Source organism: Canis aureus, chromosome 15 (genome assembly GCF_053574225.1).
Source record: "Canis aureus isolate CA01 chromosome 15, VMU_Caureus_v.1.0, whole genome shotgun sequence".
NCBI classification, from domain to species: Eukaryota; Metazoa; Chordata; class Mammalia; order Carnivora; family Canidae; genus Canis; species Canis aureus.
In genome coordinates this window covers 26,626,781-26,635,396 of record NC_135625.1, presented here as the reverse complement: position 1 = coordinate 26,635,396, position 8,616 = coordinate 26,626,781, and the positions used below count along the sequence as shown (strand labels likewise).

General features: G+C 37.8%; 1 pseudogene; it reads right to left on the bottom strand.

Annotated features, from left to right (window-relative positions):
* Positions 1–5,272: 5,272 nt before the first annotated feature.
* Positions 5,273–7,511, bottom strand: LOC144284151 (dipeptidyl peptidase 1 pseudogene; annotated as a pseudogene).
* Between the last annotated feature and the right edge of the window lie 1,105 nt (positions 7,512–8,616).

Genomic DNA, 8,616 nt, shown 5'->3' with positions numbered 1-8,616 from the left:
GCTATTATAGTAACGTGTTAATGGACAGTTAGTGAAAGTCTTGGGGTATGTATTGTAAACTTTTAAAAGTTCCTCATTTCCTGTTGCCTCAGCATCCCCACAAAGAGGTTGTGAGCACCCTGCCCAGGAAGTAGGGGTCCTAGTGTGATAAGACTGGCCCCTGCCACAAGCACACTCCTTCCTTCCTCTAGTGACTAGTGACATTCAAACATACCAATAACATTCTACCCCTATCCCAGTAAAGGCATCTTCTCACAGGTTCTCACCCTGCCTTCATCTCCCCACCTGCTTGGTTGAGCCCACTCTCACGGAGCTCCTCCCTCACATATAGCCTTTTGTGTGGTGCACATGCCTCCCTCTTCTAGGACTTGGAGTTAAATAAATCTCTTTCTCTTTCATACACTTGTCCATCTCTCCATGGTTATTCCATGTCCATACTTAACTAGTCATTGAAATACTACATTTTTAAGTGACATTATTACTCCTCACAACACAGGGTGTAGTATAATATACATTTCATTTATCTACACATGTTGATGTTGACAATGGACCTGCCAAGTTGGACTTCTACATCCACATTACATAATATTATCCTCCATCATCAACATCATTGAATGGTATATAATGTGTTATATGCTTGACCATTTAGAAGTTATTGTTATTCTTAATAAACTTACATCTAGAAAAAATAATATAAGCTCAGTAAAATTTTATTGAATATGTGTAAGTGAAAAAATGTTACATGCCACAGGAATGCTATGTTTAGAAAATTAAATTTTTCTAAATTATTTTTTTCTAATGTATTTTTTTAGAGAGAGAGTGTGTAGGGGGAGGGGTAGAGGGAGAGGAGAGAGAGAGAATCTTAAGCAGACTCCATGGCTGGTATGGAGCCCAAAGTGGGATTTGATCTCCTGATCCTGATTATAACCCAAAATCCAACTGAGCCACTTCTAATATTTCTATTAAAGAAAGCATGAGCCTATAATGTAAGGTATATCTGTACTTTTTAACTCTTAAATGTTGTGTACTGTGTACCAGATGCTATTTGAAGAACACCAAAATAATAACTTAATCCTCATAATAACCCTGAGGTAGGTAGTGTCCTCATCTTATGGATAAGAAAGCTGAGGTACGATCTCCTCAGAATCTTGTGAATTAGAATTCAAAGCCAAATGTTTTAGCTTCAAAGCCTGTGCCCTTGGTGACTAAATGATATTGCCACTCTGTATGAGAATTTAATTTTAAAATAAAATATGCCACATCACCCAACGTTTAATACAGCCCCTTCAAAAAAATGTAAGAAATGCATGTTTCTGACTAGTCATGCCATGGGTTTTTAAGTTTTAGGACTCAGAAAATTGTACTGGGTTTTCTGCAAATGAAAAGTATTTTGAGGGATCCCTGGGTGGCGCAGTGGTTTGGCGCCTGCCTTTGGCCCAGGGTGCTATCCTGGAGACCCGGGATCGAATCCCACGTCGGGGTCCCAGTGCATGGAGCCTGCTTCTCCCTCTGCCTGTGTCTCTGCCTCTCTCTCTCTGTGTGTGACTATCATAAATAAAAAAAATTAAAAAAAAAAGAAAAGTATTTTGAGGGCTTATTTGGCAGTGTAGCCCTTCTTAAAGAGTTGAAGAATTCTCTTAATTTCCCTCAACATGGGCTAATTAATGCATCAAAGATAAACCAAACTCAGTCTGCATAATTAAGCAAACTCTACCAAAAATTTCTGAGCCTTGTTTGCATTCATACCACACCACTGGTATATTTACTGAACATCAGCAACATAATTTTACCTGAGAAAATGGATTTTACCTGATGATACCAAGTAGATATGGCCTAAGAGAAGTTAGCACTAAAACCAGGGAAAGCTCAATACTTTTATTACAAATATAGCAGAAAATAATTATTTAAAGCCACTTCCATCCAACTGAAAAACACAATGTTAACTAAACAGGTCTTTGAATTTGAACAGAATATGTAAAATAGCCAGAGATGGCCATTTGCTGTTTCTCTCCATGCTCTTGATTGGCTTATGCATTGAACACTATTTGTTGTCCCCAGCAGCTGGCTCGACCCCATCCCAATCTTCCCCATTAATAGAACTCTAGTTCTGTTGAGGTAACATCAGGCTCAGGGAACAGGCACAGCTCCAGGGAATTAGTCAGTCATGATGGGTCCCTGCTTATCACAGAGTTCTTTCTACCTCTTCCCGGATCGCTGTCAGAGAATGGATTGGCTGTACCCAGTTTTCAGCAGTGAGGTCTAAAGGGAAGTTTGCCATCTGGGACAGAATTTCTTCCCTGGGAAAAAAGGAATGTGCAGAGCCCCGATACCACCGAGCATTAAACCAACCTCGGAACTGCTTCTGAACTTCTTTTCATGTGAAATTAAAGTCTCTTATCACCAACATTGCATTTAGTATGAGATGTTATCACTCCCAGCCAAAAGTACCCTAATTTGTATACCTTACTTCACTTGCCTCCAATTCTCAAAGCCATTATCATAAGTATGTGCATGTTACAGTATCCTAACATTTACATTAGCACAATTTCTCCTGATAGGTACCTGATTCTTTTCTTTCTTTTATATGTAAATCACATTGATTTAAATGAAAATATAATAGTTATGATATAAAAATATGTCAGAAAATTTTTGATGTCTAAATTGTAATGATATGGTTACACCATTACTAATTAGGATTGGATTACACTGTCCCCAGTAGCAAGAAATCTAGCAAATGTCCTGATTATGCACATTCAGGTTACACTAGTATTCAGAAATGAGGTTATATTTTTTGTCAAGCACTTCCACAAATCCCTGTGAGCACATTGTTTTCCTTCTTTGAATTCTGAAGCATACTTACCACCTGCAGATACTGAGGAAACTGACAAATAGCTTCTGACAAATAGGCAACTATTCTATAGCAACATAACACAGGGAAACATATACTGTGCCAAATGGCATTTTATATGGAAGAAAATATACTAAATGTTCACGTTGCAGGTCAAGTTTATATACTTCATGATATCACATTTGAGGAAAAGCTTTCCTCTTCCTTTTTCTTTTATAATACCCTTGTAACAATTTCAATCACAAATCCAAGGGGAAACTAAATGATATGCAGTGACAGTCCCTGGCTGGACCTCTTACTGAGTTTGCTAGGACTGTGTACCTCAATTTGAAGAGACACCAATGATCAGAGAAGACATGCAGGATATTGTAATGGGTCCATGTTTCAGCAACAAAACATCAGGAAGGAGAAGCAAGGTCATTCAAACATGAAAGAATATTGTTAGGGGCACCTGGGTGGCTCGGTGGTTGAGCGTCTGCCTTTGGCTCAGGTCATGATCCCAGGGTCCTGCGATCAAGCCCCGCATCAGGCTTGCCACATGGGAGCCTTCTTCTCCCTCTGCCTATGTCTCTGCCTCTCTCTCTCTGTGTTTCTCATGAATAAATAAATAAAATCTTTTTTTTTAAAAAAGAATATTGTTAGAATATATAACAGCAAAAACAAAAAACCCTACTGTATATTAGACTAGTAAGATCTAAACAGAGTTTAGATTCCAAGCAGATTAAAGTGCTTCCTAAAATCCATAAAGTGTAAAGAAAGATTGGTTCTTGAAGGAGAAAACCGCTTTGGAATGAATAGACTCATTCTATTGGAAGGTAGTGACCAGGCAGGAATGAACAGAGATTCTAAACAGAACTTGACTGGAGAAAACATTTTCCTGCATTAAATCTACCCTATATCACTTCAGTATACAACTTCACAGATTCAGAATACAATTCTCCAACAGAGACTTAATAGGAGCTAAAACACTAAGATTAAGCCCTTAGGCTTACACATTTATGTTACTGTCACGATAAGCCCCTCACATAGATACAATAACATTAAACATTCATTAAAATCTTTCTATCAACTGCCCACTTCTTCAAAAGGGATTTCATTTTTATCTTGAACAGATGGCAAGCCTATCACAGAGTGTTCTTTATGACTGGAGCATAAACACTGATTAAATCATTCTGAAACCAATTAAAAACTCAACATTTACTCGGTAAAACATATCTGCAATAAGAGTGAACATGAGCAAACATAGTCAATGGATTGCCTCTAGCCCCATCTCCTGAGAAAAATTTGACCGAAGACAATGGGTTAGAGAAGAAATAATCTACCTCAGGTTAACTGTTCCATTTCTACCCAGGCTCTCAATTAAAAGGCAGTTGGAGGTAGCTGGGTGGTTCAGTGGGTTAAGCCTCCAACTCTCATTTCAGCTCAGGTCGTGGTCTCATCGGTCCTGGGATTGAGCCCCAGATCAGGCACTGTGTTCAGAAGGGGAGTCTACTTGAGATTTTCTCCCTCTGCCCCTCCTTGTACTCTCTCTTTCTCTAATAAATAAATCTTTAAAAGAAACCCAAAAAAAGGGCATTTGGCCAGAGATATTAGAATTCCTTTATCAAATATGTTTTGTAGTCCCCCAATGATGTAGCCATCAAATACACACACAGACACACAACAAAAATTAATTCTAAAATCTTGATTCCCATTACAGAAAAAATAAAATAAATAGAGCAGATCTTGCTGAATCACAAATTTGGGCTCAACTTACTTGCAGCTACCTACAGCCAAAATACTGAAAACTTCCAAGTCTCAGACACTATCGTACAGGACTACCATACATTATTTCATTTAGTCTTTATAACAAACTAAAAAGTACTAATTACCTTCTTGCAAAATACTTATTAAAAATTTAACAATCATTGCCATATTTTCTTGTGATTTTTACAATTTAAGAATAAGTCTGTGTTGGGGCACCTGGGTGGTATAGTTGGTTAAGGGTCCAGCTCTTGGTTTTAGCTCAGGAAGTAATCTCAGGGCACTAAGAACGGGCCTCATGTAAGGCTCCAATCCAAACTCAGTGCAGAATCTGCTTGAGATTATCTCTCCCTTTCCTTCTGCCCCTTCCACTCATGCTCTCTCTCTCTCTAAAATAAATAAAATTAAAAATATATATATATAAACCTGTGTTACACAGACTTAAAAATATAGCATATTTGAATTATAAAAGACTGACAAAATCCCATGTATTGTTATTGCATCAGCTGCAAAGTAGGCCAGTGGTCATTGGGAAGGTATATTCAAATCAAGGGCAGTTTTAATTTTAAAGGCAAAAATCTTCATAAGAATCTATGTGTAATATTCTGAATTGCTACTATAAAAGTCCCCAGTCTGAATAAATCAATCCCCTTTCATGACTGATAGTGGTCGGTAGAAGTGCTAGGACATATACCCTACAATTGAGGAATTAGCCACCATTGCTATGCTTTCAATTGTACCTTCATTGATTCCTCTGCAGATCCAGAAGAAACCATCTTCACCCCAGCTAATGCCCCAGCCGTTTTTAACAATCCATCAATCCATCCCAGAGGCTGCGTCAGTGCCAGAGCCTACCAGCTAAACAGCATGATTAGTCAGTTCAAAGAGGTTGAAAGGGCCTCTCAAACCAGTGTGATAGTAGATCCCCTTGTGGCAGTGGAGGAAGTCTTCACAGACTTCAAAAGCAATTGCCATGGGCCCGTGAGGAGCTCAAGCTTCCTCAGGGCTTTAAATTCACTGCAGCCCCCCTAGCAGCCTCCCACATAGTAGTACCTAGAGGTGTAGTGACAAAAGCAGTCCTCCTTTGATTGGCATGGTGAGTCATGCCTATGTAGGGAGAGCATACCTCTTCCACCGGCCCAAAATCTTGAGCATATTTTTCTGCAGTGAGGTAAAAGAAGTCACCTTCACAGCTTTGAACATGCTGGCTGTAAAAGACAACCTCCTGAAGACTCAAGATTGGGGTCTGAGTATTGTTGGTTAGGATACGGACTCTTGCTTCCAGCATGTCCTTCAGAAGCAAATGCCTGGTTTCAAACAGAAGTAACAAAATTGGTACCACAAATATCTCTCCAAATATCTGTCCTAGATGCTGGCAAATGTAAAATGTTTTCATGTATGTCTGCAGTCAGTGGTGCAGCTTTGGGCATTAGGATTCTCTGGCTGTGGCTACCACCTCTCCTAATCATTTCTGTCAGGGTAAGAGTCTCATATTCCATGTATGTGGTTGCAGTCCAAGACTTCTGAATGGCATTGATCGCTTTCACAAAGTCATGGTTATATTTGTAGAGCCCATTAGGATAATTTTCCTGGAGATTCTCAAGGTATGCAGTGTTTGTTCACATTCTCAGAGGTAGATCCCACCTTAGTTCCAGTGAACAAAGCTTCATTCCTACCCAGCACATCATGTATTGATCCAGCCATGGTCATGAGACCATGCCACAAGGCAGTAACTGGTTACCTTGCTGCCTTCTCCTTTACACTTAAAAAAGGCAAACCATGTGTAGTCATTCATCACAATCCCAAAGCCTTGACTGTAAATGATGATGAAATGTTCATTATTGGCAAAATTATCACATGCTGTATCTGATACTACATTTTTTTTGATGGTCCCATAACTGAGCAGTTGACGTCATTCTGGGAATCAAGGGGGCTCACTGGGAAGACCCAGATACCCAGCAGCTCAGGGTGGGTGCATTTGGCATGTGTGGCAGTGTGTGGTGCCAACAAAAGAGAGGAGCAGCAGGAGGGCAGTGGGCAGCCAGCAGAGCCAAGGACACTTGCTCTGAGGGGAGGAGGGGAGGAGGAGGGGAGGAGGAGGAGAGAGGAGTAACCAAGGAGTAGTGGGGAGAGAGTCTAATTGGTAATAATTATCATACCATGCCAAGATAAAAAAACTACATTTTCCTGAGCTTAAGCAACTTGCCCAAGATCGGGTAGTTAGTATGTGGAAGAGCCAGTCTTTGTACTCCCAAGTTTTGATTTCAGAAGACATACTTGAAAGTACTGCCCTCTATTTCCTCTCTAAGAGAGAATAAGTTTTTCTAAGCCCTTTTAGAGAAAGAAAATTAAAACAGAAAGCTCTCCCAATCTAAGTATTGCTAAAACAAATTATTTTCATGCAATGCATACAAACAACTGAAATGCTAGTCACAAATCATTCTCATTTCTTCATTAAAGCATAATGAGAAAGTCTTTCTAGTTCAAATTACTATATACACTTAAAAGAAATAAAATGACTTTATAAATATTCTATAATTCAAATTAGTTAAAAAGGATGGATTTTAAATATTTATATTTTAGGTTTTTTGTACATACTACAAAATATAAATTTGAAATAGTACAAATGTTATATTAAAATGTAAATGAGAATCTAATATATCTGAAATTCATCACTAGAAGAGAGTGTATTACTGATACATGACATAACCTAACTATACATAATTCTAGGTGCCTGACAAAGCATTTATAGGCATGGCACCTACTGGGATACAGGGCTTTCAATGTTAAAACTGGAACACCCAGGCAAACTGGGATAAGCTTGTCCCCCTAATTCTGGAGAGGTCCCCTTCTCAGAGGTCCTATCTCTGGAGCAAGGAAAGCCACGGTCCACGAAAGACACAAATGTCTGAAGAAACATCTTTATGATGTGATATAATGTGGGAAAAATGCATGTCAGAATGTATGCTTTCTTGTGAAGTTAGGCAATTATATTTTTTTTCTGCTTAATTAGGTCCCAAATTTTTCCTAGAGATGGAGAATAACTAAAAAAACATCCATCTGGTTCAGGATCTTTCACATAGAGTGATATTAAAAAATTTTTTAAATAGTCAAATATGACAAAATTCCTATACTTAGCTTTGCTTGATCTGAGAGATTAAGCATCACCCAGAGTTATATCTTTATATGCATCTGTAACTGGCACATCCAATATTTACTACTTTAGCACATTTTTAATGAATATTCTGATTAGGGGCTTGATAACTACAAATTCATGAAATTTATGATATTTTGCTGAAATTGTCTCACTATGGTGCATCTGAGAAAATGTCCTACCGTGCATAGCCAAAAAAGCTATATTCATATTTTATAACTGATATTTACTGGATGGTAGCAAAGACATTTTAATTAAGTTAGGATTAAATTTAACAGATTTAACTAATTCACAGCTATGACAAGTGAAACTCAGTTTGGACCCAGGTTTCTCATGAATTCATCCAGTGACAACTAGGCTAATTAATTAATTAATTAATTAGAATACCATTGGGTCATTATTAAGTTCATTATGACTAAAATAAAATAATTAAAAATCCAAAAGGAAGTTACATTTTAAATTATGGCAAGGATCTTAGCAAAATAATACTAAATGAGTGGCAGCAGTCCCCAAATAATACATCCAGTTCTATAACTTTATAGAAAGTTAAAAACAGCTTTAAAAAATATGCTTTTTAATAGATACATATAAGTGCAATAAAATTATATAAAAAGGAAATCAAGAAATGTTTCCTACACAAATCAATTGGGAAGAAGTCGGAGTACCAGGTGGTCGGGGAGAACCATCTGTTTAGTTTGTATTTGCTGTTCATAGTGCTTATTACATTATTTTACTAAAAATAAATAAATATGTGAATGAATGAAAGCCAGCCAAACTTCAAAAACGAAGAGTGCGTTTCATATTGAGGATTACAATTTTCCCAATCCTGACTACGTAAAGTTTCTTAATATATAATCTTACCATCCTATTT